Below are 13,150 nucleotides of genomic sequence, written 5' to 3'. Positions count from 1 at the left end.
AGGGCGGGCAGGGAGGGCGAAGGCGGGGGAGGGGAGGCGTTGCGTGTGGAATCTTCTTCCGCCTTCTCCGGCGCGAGGCGGCCGCACGGGCCAGCGAGTGGGCGGTTCCTGCAGCAGCCCAGCCAATGAGTGAAGCTGATGGGCAGGCCCGGCAGCCATTCAATACCTCCCTCTCCCTGAGGCCGCTGGGCGGTGCCTCGGCCCTCGGCGGTTGCCATGGCAGCAGCGCGGGCGCGCAGGCGGCGGGGCGGGCCTGGCTTGGCCTGGCCTTGCCGGGGCTGCCACCGGGGCTGCCGCCGGGCCGCCCCGCCACCCGCGGGGCTTGGGGCCGAACACATTGCGTTTCCCTGCCCCTGAGCGCCAGCAGCCTGCGAGGCACCCTGGCGCGCCCTGTGCCCCGTCTGCACGGGTAAAACTGACCCCCCTCGGGTTCCAGAGGGGACAGGGCGTTACCGGCGCGGTGACAAGCGTCACGTCCGTGCCAAGGTTGCGTTGAAGCTGTGTGGGTTACACTGCGTCACCGCGGAAGCACTGACCTCCGGTGGGAGGGACCGGGACCATCGGGACGCCTGAGGAAGCGGGCGGGCGGCTGCGGCGCTGCGTGGGTCCCAGGGGTGCGAGCGGTGGCTCACGGGCCGGGGACACGGCTGTCACCTGCCCTGCCTGAGGCCCGGGGGCCCGGTCAGCCTCTCGGAGCTGTTTGACGGGGGGGAGAGCTGTAGTTCATGTTCTTGTCCCGTGGCGATAGGAACACAAGCGCTTGTGCCACAGAACTCGCACCACGTTGCTGCCCCTTTTTCCCCGCGTGCTTTGCTGAGCGCCGAACGGTGCCCGTGGGTTTTGGCCTGGGCAGTGTCGTAACGGGGCTCCGCGTGGAAGTGGGAAAGCTCACGAGCCTTTCGGAGGTGGGTTTCTCAAGGAGTCGCTTCTGCATCGGTTCACGCTAGGCTCACTTCGTGTGTGGAAGGTGCACGGCTGTAAAAGCTAGAGATGTACTCCTTTAAAATGGAAGAAGAGGTAGAGCAACCATGTGGGAAGAGACACTGTTCTGCCGGAGCACGGGGGCCTCTCTGGTTTTGGGTTACCGGCGTACGGCACGACTTGCAGTTTGGAGCAGTAGGGGAGAGACAGCTGAGTGACTACACTCCTTGTCGCTAAAGTCTGGGAGCAAATGAAATGGATGAGAGATGGCTGTGAGGGTGTAACAACAGCGAGAAGGTGACAAAAGTTTACACAGAAGGTTAGGAAAGCAGTTCAGAGCTGTTTAATTGGCCCTAGTGTTGCAAAGTATCAGAGGGCAGGGTCAGGACTGACCAGTGTGAGTTACAGGATATATTCTGGCTATAGCAATTCCAGGTATTGCGCATCACTTCCCACTGTGTCAGGCCCTTCTTTCCTCCACAGTCCCTTTCCAAGAAACCTGCTTCCATCACAGAAAGGGACAAATAATCAGAATGACAGCTCTATTGCTGTCTAAAATTGCCAAGAAATGACAAAAAGCAACCAGTGAACCAGCCACTTACTTTCTTCAGCAGCTTTAACACTCGGAATATATGAACATTATGTTAACAGTATTATCTCTCTTGTAATCAGCCTCATTCATGAAGACACACAGGCTTCTTTCAGAAAAGGATCACACCATAAATCATTGAAAGTGTGCTTCCTTCAGCTAATATAGGAGCCTTTATTATTAACATATTTTTATTACCCTTTTGGGTGCACCAGCGGGATCTGTAAGAAGGCTTTTGCCACATCCCTGCTACTTCACTGTTTGTTCACATGAATGTAGGCAGAATAAAGGCAGAATCCAAAATTCTGTGTTCCCTTCCCAGTTGTCCTGGGTAAATAATTTCATAGGTATATTACTAATACAGTGATGAAACTCAGCTAAATCCTGAGTCGGAGACATTTTCTTCACAGGAAATTTGTGAGACTAATAGTTTTGTTAAGTACTGTGGGATCCTCCACTGGATTATGCCAGGGAAAGACAAAGGATACAGATAAAAAGCTCTTTCCTTCCACTGTCCACGTAACAAGAGATTTCCAAGAGCTCATTTTACTTCCCAACATAAACCCCCTCTGATTCTGCATAACATCACCTCAAACCACACGTGTTTAACAGGAGATAAGGATGAAGTCAGCCTAGTGACTGTCAGCTATGGGAACAAGACAGGATATGGCAGGAGGTTATCCTAGTTTGTACAAAAATACCCTGCTCTGGTATGTTAATCAGTTCTGACAGAAGAACGAAATGGTGCATCCCTTATGTATCTATACGTTACATCCCATACATAGCTATATGTTAGTTGAAATGCCTAGAATAAACCCCTTGAAATTAGGTAATGTTTAAAGGAAACGTGTCAGATATAGTCGTTTGAAAGTAGTTCTCCGCAGTTCTTTGTGCAATTGAGCTCATAAAAAAATGTCACTCAAGCTTGTGCGTTAGTGCTATTCTTGTTAATCTCAAGGGTCTCCCTGTCATGATAACAAAAAGCCAGAACTTCTCCTGATGTTCTCCGGAGTATTTGAAGGTCCCTGCTCTGCATGGGCTGTATTTTTGCAGGTAACAGATCCCATATACAGGTTATAATAGAATAATCTTTTGACCATCCAGGATCTTTCAGTCAGGTGAAGGGAACTGCAAATTGGAATGACTGGGTCAAACCAACTGTAAAAATTAAAAAATCATACATAGTCTGTGTTTCTACAGTAGTGTTGTCTTGACCCATACACAGGTCTAAACACCTTGCAGTGCTCTGGCCTGCATAAACTTCCAGATTTTGAGGTATCAGCATCAGCTTTGTAATATAACCCTCCTAATTATTGGGCTTCTGTAAAGTGTTTGGCTTTAAACAGTATTTATAACTGTGCTTTGATTAGATCTCCAGAGCATAAAGAATTACGGAGTTTTCTTTAGGGACAACAGCTTTTCCAGCTGTTTAGTTCAGTCTTTGGGTCGAGCTCTATTCCACCATCCAGATTGTAAACTGTGCTTTGAGAACAGCCGTCAAAGTCCTCCATCTGTGAGGAAGTTAGTCATTAGATAATGGGCAAAATACTGCTACGGCTGAAACCACCAGTGGGTTTAATTAGTCTTTAAATGGTCAGAGTTAATAGCTTCTACAAAATCATGATGTTCCAGCAGGGTAGTAGGTTCTCACAAGTATAAATATCGTTAAGTTTGTGGAGGTCCCAGATGACTTTTCACTGGGGTCTAGTCTAACTGTGTGCTGTAGATTCAGGGACGCACTCACCACTACCCTGCAAAGGCCAACATGTGCTGTCTGCTGCAGTTCCCCAGGGAAGCGCAGGTGACTGGTGCCAACAGCATGGCTCTTCTCTGCGCACAAGCTGGCTTTACACTCACAAGCCCCTGCAATTTGAGATCAATAAGAATCAACCTAGTCCACACTCTCGAGTCTTCAAATATGCAAGCTGCTTTTCTCCGCAGTCCTTTGCTCACGATCTTACAATTCTCATCTTCCCTTGACTGCGTGCTCTGTGACTGCATTAGCACCTGCCTCTGCACTTCTCAGACTCTATTTTCCTATCATGTCATGGATACGTGAGTCATCTTATTTGTGATCTGCTGAGCTGAGTGAGAGTCATAGTAGAGTTGTGCGCTTCAAGGCCATTAGTAACGCTGCTAAAACTTGCATAATACATTCTTCTGTGTCTAAATCCCTGAGAGATTGAGTAACTGTTTTCTTTTTCACCCCAAGTGACTATGCAACTGGATGAGTCACTGCTGTTATGATAGAGGAATTGTGATCTTTGTGCCTTTCCAGTTTTGTTTGGCCAGAAATCTATTTTATAGGACACCTTTGTTCAATCTCCTGTAAGTCCTTATATGTCACCAGAGACCTTTTCATTGACTTCAGTTCACTTTAGATCATGTGCTCTGGTCTGGAAACTGCGTTAGTTTAGATTATTGGTGAAACAGATGGAGAGAAATGTTCACTGTTATCCAATACCCTGGAATGATATTACCAAGCTGTTTCATCTCATTCTTTATGGAAGCATTAGTGAAACTTAAATGTATTGAAAAGTATTTAAATAACGTTAAATAAAAGCTTATTTAAAAAAAAACCAAACCACAAACAGAGATATACCGGAGGGAATATTTTGTACAAAAGATCTGCAGTGACATCTGTGAGTGAACCACGGAAGGGACTAGCTGGTAAAAAGGCTGGTAGAAAGGAGGAGGGAGTGAAGGGTGGCCTTTTGCGATAGGTGAACGTGGTATCCCTGCAAACAGCACGGGATGCTCAGACAGGGCCTTTGGGAAGCAGGATCTGACCCAGAAGGGGCTGGCACCGTTGGAGCAGCCTTAGCCCTGCTCTGGCATGAGCTAGCAGTAACTGTCCCAGGAGGACCCTGGCAGCCAGAGGCATTGCTGGAGCTTGGCACCTTCCCCACGCCCGTAGGCGAGACAGTGTTAGTGCAGAGCCAGGCATCAGCCCCTGCTCCACCTGGCAATGCTGACCGAGGCTCGGTTTTGATGCCAGAGCACCTCAGGCTGTACAGGGCATCCAGACTCCTGCTTTTAAGTAGCCACTTCAAGGGCGGGTAGCCACAAAGCAAGCCATTCTTCTGCTCGAGCGTTGTCCAAGCACACGTGCAAATGTTGCTGAGTTTATTGTTTCAAATGTTTTCATGATTTTGCCTTGCCTGATATATTTTTTTTATAAGGCAGGATTTATTTCCCCTGTCTCTGTGACCCCATCTCTCCCATGAGACCCTGCCCTGAAATCCAGCTGGCCAGCCTTCTTGTATCAGCGATCACTGCAGCAGAACAGCTTCTAGTGAAACAATAGTGGGAGGAAGTCAGGAATTTCTGGATTTAATCCTGCCTCGAGCAGTGACGAGTTGTGTGGCTTTAAGTGAGCCACAGGACTACGTGAGTCAGTATGTAAAGTGAGAAAACCAGCATATCCCAGAGTCATGGCAGGCTCTGTTCGTTCATCTTTCCACACAGCTTAAAATCAGATGAATGCCTGACCCAATTTTTTCTCATACTAAGAGCAGCAATACAGGATCATACTAGCCATGGTCATTTATTTTAGCTGGAGATTTCTTTTCCCTTCTTTTTCCATTGTCCCCCACACTGGTGCTGCTGCTTTCCAAGATCCTCTGAAGCTAGTGAAATAGTTTTTCCTCATAAATCTTTTAAATCATGTAAATCCTCCTGGCGTACCAGCTGACATTTTAGATGTTGCATTTTTGCACTCGAGCCAGGAAGCATTTAACATGTTACAGTTGCTTATGTTGTTGTATTTTTTTAAAGAAGGGAAAACAGTTCCTTCCTCTTGTGTCTCCAGCAGAGAGACTGTTTCTCCTTGAGGAAGGAGTTCACATGATCATATAGATGCGTCAGATAAATCGCTTCCCACGTTTGATATTTGCTAAGTTGCATGATTGATATTCCAAAGCCAATAGCTGGGATGGTTGTGTGATTTAACATCTCTGGAGCAATTTTTTCTTCTGTTCACAAGCTTTAAAGAAATGAAGTCTAAAAATGAAATCCTTCAACTTAGAAAGACTCATTAACCAAATACTCTCAACCACGTTATCTTCACAAATATTTCTCCCTGTTTGTTTGTTTAAAGCTGGCCAAAAGTTCCAGAAATACTTTTAAGATAACAAAAATCGGCATCCAGATCGGAAAGGAACTCTGTATTTAGAAACTCTGAAATACTGCTGGGGGGTGGCTGCGCTGTTAACTGTTTTCTGGTTGCTCTGAACCTCCATGCCGTTGGAGGGTGAGTCATGGCATTCTTCTTTACATAAATGTTTTTCCCATCCTAGATGATTTAGAAAAAAAGTACCCTAAGGGAGTCTAATAATACAATACTATCTCTAGTCCCATCATTGAGTTCAATAGGGTCGTTGCCCAAGAGGGGCTCAGTCAAGCGGATTCCCGAAGGCAGAGTAGAGCAAGAGCTGACAAGGCTCAGTATTCGCTGCGTCCACGTGCACTGGGGCAGAAACAGCCACAAGCTTAATTCTGGAAGGGAAGGAAGGGGAAGAACTGAGGGCTGAGTGTTGGTTTATCAGGGAATCTTACAAACCAGCTTCCTGCTGCAGAACACACTTGAGAAAACTGAACCTTTACTACAAATTCACACAATTTTTAAAAACATATGCTGAGGGTGTCGTGTTGTTGTAAAATTGAGAGCGTCCATAGGACCTTGCTAAGCTTGACCTCCACAGGCATTTCAGTGGCAGAGGCAGAGTGTGGCAGAGTGATTTTCCCTTAATGTAAGTAATAGTTCAGTTCTGAGTTTACTGTCTTTGTGAGTGTCTGTCACGGTTTAACCCCAGCCGGCAACTAAGCCCCACCCAGCCGCTCGCTCACTCCCCCCCGGTGGGATGGGGGAGAGAGTCAGAAGAGTAAAAGTGAGAAAACTCGTGGGTTGAGATAAAGACAGTTTAACAGGTAAAGCAAAAGCCGCGCACGCAAGCAAGCGAAACAAGGAATTCATTCACTGCTTCCCATGGGCAGGCAGGTGTTCAGCCATCTCCAGGAAAGCAGGGCTCCGTCACGCATAACGGTGACTTGGGAAGACAAACGCCATCGCTCTGAACATCCCCCCTTCCTCCTTCTTCCCCAGCTTTCCATGCTGAGCATGACGCCATATGGTGTGGAATGTCCCTTCGGTCAGTTGGGGTCAGCTGTCCCAGCCGTGTCCCCTCCCAGCTCCTTGTGCCCCCCCAGCCTGCTCGCTGGGGTGAGGTGAGGAGCAGAAAAGGCCTTGACTGTGTGTCAGCACTGCTCAGCAGGAACGAAAACATCCCTGTGTTATCAACGCTGTTTCCAGCACAAATCCAAAACATAGCCCCATACTAGCTACTATGGAGAAAATTAACCCTATGCCAGCCCAAACCAGCACATGGAGTTAATGGCAGAAGTTTTTTTCAGACTCTGAAGGATGGGCTACAACGTTTAATTAAAATGCCTGTTAGTATAACTGTGTTTGTTACCATGTTTCTAGGGGCTTGTGCAGGACCCACTGCCTTGACAGGCCTGCGATGCAGTTCTTCTGGATATTTTCTTTTCACAGCTGTTTTTTCCAAACATGTATTTAATATTGTTACAGTCCTCAACCAATTTCATGCAAGAGCCATCAAAGCAAAGCAGAAACAGACATGCTGGTGCCCATGTGTATGTCGGAAGATTTAATTGCACTAGCAGTGGTTTCTGGGCTGAGAAATATCCCTGCGAGAGCACAGAGCCTGTGGTGAGATACGACAGTACAAACGAGGTGTCTCTTTTCCTTTCCTGCTTCGATGGGTTTCATCTCACTGCCTTGAAGCTGCCTACAAGGTAAGTATCTAACCCATGGCAGTTATCAAGCTCTCGCTAGCCAGTGAAGATGGACAGATGGGATGAATTGCTCTCTGATATCTGATCTACCACCGCTCCCTTAGTCCTGGCCTCTACTTACTGTCACGGGAACTTTGATGTCTTATTTTTAGATGAGCTTTTGTGGTTTTAGAATGAAAGTCTGATTGTAGCCGGATACTAATTTCAGTGAAGAAAATAACGTTCAAAACCTGACACATGTTGGTCAACGAGGAATGTGCTGGGCAGTGGCAATCTCGACTCAATTATCTGTCTGTAGGGGTTGAAATTTAGTTAGTGTTTTACAGTTAGGCACCAGCTGGTGTTAAGATGTTGCTTAACTGAAGAGCCTTTATTTACCGTTAATAAAACTGATACCATGACACATTCCTTATGGCGTAGATGTGCTATCATATCTTGGCAACAGCAGCAGAAGGAGTTATTCTGCCTGGCTTGCAGTCTTGTCTTCATTGTAGAAGAAAAAATAATGAGGCTGTAATTACCCAGCTTGGAACTAAATGAACCCAACTGCAAGTGGTGAATGGTGAAAGATGACTCCTAACAGCTTCCCAAACTTGGCTTGTTTGGGTGCCATCACTGACGGTGCCAGTGTCAGCTCCTGGCTCTCGCTGGGCTGTATCCATAGCCAGCAGGCACAGCTCAATTGTTTGGACCGTGGTGGTGTCCCAGTTTGAAGCACCGTTGAACAAATAGCGGTAAATATACCATAAGCCTTGCCAAAATTACTTGTTTACATGAGGAAGTCAGCATGCAAGCAAATTAGGATGAAATTCATAGCACACCATATTAATTCTTGGGGTAAAGAAGAACCCTATCACGTACTGGTTTACTCCAAGTGAGTAATTACTCTGCAGGTGGGATCACACACTCCTCCCTCCAACATCCAACCTGTCAATATCAAATCTATGAGGTTTCTCTAATTTTGCACCTTAAATTTATCTAATAAACCAGTATATTCAGTGAGTCTTTTTTTCCCCCATCGTGCAAATAAAGATGGGAAAAGGGGAGGTCTGTTGTTCCATTAATTCTCATTCTCAGTTTCCCACAATTCCTTGTTATCCAGCAATGCAACAGCTAGCAGACTTACTTCCCAAATTGGTTTAGATACTGAAAAGCTGGTGACCTTCTGCCTTCAGCACAGAAGTGGTGTGTTTGGTGGAGCTGTTGGAGAGACGAGGATGAACTTCCCATAGCAATGAAGAGGCATAAAGGAATGCTTCTAGGTGCCCAGCTGGCTACACTCTTGTTCAATTCATCCTTGAAGACTGCTGAGGTTTAACTGTATTATTAGTGATATGTTACAGCACCTGGAGACTTGGATAAATAGTAACTAAAAAGGCCTCTTAGTCAAAGTAAAGAGGATTTTCCCTCCTGGTTGCTCTGTTTGAGCCTCATTTCTGCAGGAAAGCAGGCAGCGCTGCTGTGGAGCACACACCTCTTGTCCAAACAGGGAGATCTCCTCTGGTTGCCATAGCACGGGAGAGAGCGGAGGCCGTTTGGGGTAGCGATGCTGCAACGCAAGCGCCCGTTTGGTACAGCGTCCCCTTGCTTAGCAGCTCAGTCGGCCAGGTCCCAGCAACCAAGGCCAGCTTGAGAAGGGCAGCTTGCAAAGTGCCCATCTACAGAGTGGGCCATTTTACAGATATTTAGCTTGCTGTAGAGGTTGCTCCCTTGAACATGCCTTTGCAGGATGGCCAACGTATAGAAATATGTTGAAATACAGAAGTAAGTCTGTCCGTATAGAAATAATGGCAGGACTGTCGCACCAATGGCTTGCAGCATACGTGGCAGGTCACAAATATTGCAGCCACCTTTGCATGCAGGGAGGAGCTAGTAGGCAGCACAGCAGTGTGGGCAAAAGATATTTTGGACCCTGACTGGCATTTATATCTCGCTCAGTATTAGAGGGCAAGGAACCTAGACCCAAACCCAGACTTTCAGATCAAATATGATTGAAACTTTCTGACCCAGGACAGCCTGGATGGTGGGCTTTAATAAAAGGGTCTTCTGCAAGACCTTCTTATAAGACATCTAAGTCGGGTTTGTATGGAGCTAAGGTTTTAACTATGGCTCGAGGAAGCTGATGTCTATTTAAACACCATTGCTAATTCTTCTTGCGATGGATAATGTGAATAAAGATACTCGATGCTTTATCAGGCCCGGTTTTACAAAGCTGAAAATGATTACTTGAGAGATGTTATAAAAGGAAATTATTTAATCAACAAAAGTGAGTGGCAACTGGAATCTGTATGAAAACGTTAAACTCTGTGTCCAAAAAGCTATAATCCTGCTTAAAAGTGAAAATTTTACACCTGTCCAAAAAACCCCAGCCCATCTTTGAGGGAAAGCAAGAATCTGAAACAGATATAGTGAATTCAGGGATTAAGTGGAACCCTTTAGAAACTGGAAATGCTAGAGTAACCATAAGGGAAGAGTCATGACACAAAAAGCAGTAAATAAAACACAACTCAAGAGCAGTGGGGAGTGAGATTGGCCATTATGAGGTGAGGAAGGTCTGCTGGCATGGACCCACAAGAGCATCGGGCTGTCCATCTGCGACGGACATGGAAGAGCTGCCAGTAACAGCGCGGACAAGGTTAATGTTCTGGGCTGGGTGATAATCTGTCTCTGCAGCGGTCGTTTAGCCTTCTGTCCTTCCACTAGCCAACAGAGGCCAAAAGAAGATGATAATACCTCTTTTCCTTTATTTTTGCCTTTCTTGGCTATTTAAAGGATTAAGCTTTCGAAGGCTGGGACTACATCTACTACTACAGTAGGGATGGAGTGTGGGATCTCAGTCCGAGACACTGGTGTAACACCACCAGGATCACTCGAGAACTGATGGCTCTGCCTCCTGCAAATCCCATGCCCTGCGGCATCCCCCATTTCCCCCAGGAGCCAGCGCCGTACTCGGCCCACGCAGTCGGTAAGGAACAACAAGGTTTTGTCACCCCCTGCGTCCACCCCGGGGTGGCAGAGCCCTTCTCTGGGCCACCCAACATGCAGGGTGGCCCCTCACCTCTGCTTATACCTCCCTGTGTCAGCCACTGCGCACCTGGGCAACACCTGAAACCCAGGGCAGGTTCCCAGTAGGGTGCTGGGAGCAGAGAGCTGTACGCAATGCCCGAGTGAAACGCTCCCAGCTCACTAGGCAAACCCTCGTTTTATTTCACGTACGCCGTCAGCACAAACAGAATATTTTGTTCCCTGACCAGAACATGGAGCTCTTCCCACAGAGCGCCCTGAACTCCTGCTGCTCTCAGACCAAATCACAGGGACGCTGCACCTCCCCAGGCTTAGTCTTCATGGCCTTGGGAACAGCTAGAATAGACAAACGGCACCGCGTCTAAGGGCTTGGGATGGCAGAGGACACAGGAACAGCCTTATTGATCTTAGCCTGGCTGTCGCAGTGGCCAGCTGCTTCACGAGATGGCATCTAGTTACAAGTACCCCCTTAACGAGCCAACACGGAAAGCAGGGAATCGTGCCAGGAGGTTAGGCTGAATTTTTCCCGACCTTAGGTAGAGAGTGAGTGTATGTGGTGAAGCCTGAAGATTGCAGTCCTTTGACTCAACACAGAGGATTCATAACCTGAGCCCATGGAATAAAATCACGTGAAAGCCCATTTAGCTGAGAGCACAAGTCAGGATCAAAATATTTACATGGCTCCTGCACATCTGCAACAGGAATCCTTGTCTGGCTGCCAAACACTGGGGAAAAATCATAACCGTTGGCTGGGCGGCTCTGACATACATTATAAAGCTGACAGAGATGACTGTTTTCTTCTAATTTAATAGCATACCCCTTTGCTCTGCGAAAGGGAGAAGCACAATGGCCAACCCAGCCTGCTACCTGTTTTCATCCCCACCTAGCAGAACCAGAGGGACAAAGGGAAGGAGTACCTGTGCGCGGACCTCCGAGGATCTCCTGCTTCCCTGCCAGCAGGACCCGAGCAGTCAGTCGCGATCAGCTTAAGCAATACCTGTCCTGTTGCACCTTCTCATCCCGACAATCATTTTTAGCTCTTTCTGTGTATCTGACCCTTCTTAGCAAGCAGAATGAACCTATTTAATTAATACTTGCGTTTAATTAATACAGCCCCCCGTCTGAATACATCCCTGAGCTGACAGGGATACTGCTATTCACCCTGTGTCCCAAACAAGAAAGCTTTTGTCAGTGGGATGATTTTCTGGTGAAGCATGTGCTGGATACATGACCTTTGTGTATTTACACTGAAGAACCTTCTGGATTTCTTTAGACAAAGAAATCCCTTACCAAGCAGGATTTACGTAGTTTTGTTTTGCAGTCTTTGTGCCGCCAGCCAGCTGCCGTGCTTTCTCCTGTCAGCAGCAGGTAAAGTGCTTCTTACAGAGAGCGTGTAAGGGAGTTTGTCACGGGCGTGGGAGCCTCGGGGGGAAACGTGGCGTGGGGCAGCGCCGGCCCTGATGACTCTGGCTTGCCATGAGATCTGAGTTTGAGACCTGCTCGCATTTGTGGCAGATGCAAAGAGGTAACTGTCAAGCGACTTATTTTGCAAGAGCCTTTGGGCAGATGGAATTTTGCAGAAATGAGGGATTAGAGGGTGCACGTCCAAGATGGGCTTTCAGCAAAGGCTTTGAACCAGACTTTGGAGACTATTAAAAAAAGTTCATTTATTTTCCAAACTGAATACATTCCCTAGGGAAAAAGGAAAAAAAGTAAGTTTGGGCTGAGACTCCACCCTATCTAACTGGGAGAAACCTTTTGGAGGTGTTTGGCTCAGCAGACAGAGGAGATAAGGTCCCTGGGGAGTAATGGCTGGGAAGGGGGCAGGGACCAGCTCGTGGAGTGAAATTGCCCAGAAGCAAAGCACAGCCACTCACTTCGCAATGAAAAGCTTTATCATCCCTGCACAGATTACTGGAGCTAAAAATAGCTCCAGCTCAAAGTAAACAGTTTTTTGAGTGTGCTTTGCCCTGCTGGCACGTCAGCCCCTCACCGAGCCACCGTGCCAGCAGCCGCGATGCACGTCCTCGTGGTCCGGCACCGAGAGGGGCTCCCCGCCACCAGGCTCGACTCTCGGCCCCTGCCTGCTAACAGAGCTGACCCTGGCGCGGGTTCGCCAACGAGTTTTGCCTCATTACGGGCTTTTTTTGTGTTTCACTTGTTGATGAACCTTTCTGGATGAGCAACTTCTGTAAAAACAAAATGGGTCTGAACGCCGAGTAATTCATTCAGGCATCCCGACACCCACTCTCGCTTCCCTAATCAACAGCAAACCGTGTCCTTCCTTTGACAGCAAAAAGAGCGGCTTGTCACTAAAGCTGCTTCTACCTGTCGGTTTCTCTTCTTCTCATGAATCTCCGAGTGCAAGTTGTTATTTGATGGCTGAAGACATCCACACTTTCCTTAGGGAGCCCAGCAGACTGTTGAAATATATTCTGTGGGTTTTTTGATCAAAAGTTTATTTAAAGTGTTTATTTTGGGGGAGGAAGTCTAGAAAAAAATCAGGTTGTCACATTTTTTCCATGCGTATCTTGTGCCATTCCACGTTTCCTTGCAATCTTGATGACATCAAGTGACAGAGAGAGCTCAATGCCTGGGAAATGCAGTGGGAAGCTGCTCGTACGTGAGGAGGCTTCACGCTACATCAGAGGGCTATCGCAGCGCTGCTCTTAACACCGGCAGCACGAACTTCTGAGGGGAACAAGGCTCACGCTGCAAAAACTTTCAGGTCAGAGGTAGGTCAGATCCTTCTGAAGTGACAGCTTGTCTCCCTGGGCTTCGGAGCTTCCCGGAGGGTCC

General features: G+C 47.5%; 1 protein-coding gene across 1 annotated transcript in view; it reads left to right on the top strand.

Moving 5' to 3' along the window:
• The first annotated feature begins 288 nt into the window (after positions 1-288).
• The window catches only part of PKIG (cAMP-dependent protein kinase inhibitor gamma), a 33,761-nt gene continuing 20,899 nt past the window's right edge, over positions 289-13,150 (top strand). Inside the window, exon 1 of the mRNA XM_075517523.1 lies at positions 289-502. The gene's annotated coding sequence lies outside the window, so the exon portion shown is untranslated. The remainder of the gene's footprint in view (positions 503-13,150) is intronic.

The sequence above is a fragment of the Mycteria americana genome, chromosome 14 (genome assembly GCF_035582795.1).
Source record: "Mycteria americana isolate JAX WOST 10 ecotype Jacksonville Zoo and Gardens chromosome 14, USCA_MyAme_1.0, whole genome shotgun sequence".
In the NCBI taxonomy this organism is placed as follows: domain Eukaryota; kingdom Metazoa; phylum Chordata; class Aves; order Ciconiiformes; family Ciconiidae; genus Mycteria; species Mycteria americana.
The sequence above is the reverse complement of the archived record's forward strand: the minus strand, read 5'-3'. Positions and strand labels throughout refer to the sequence as shown.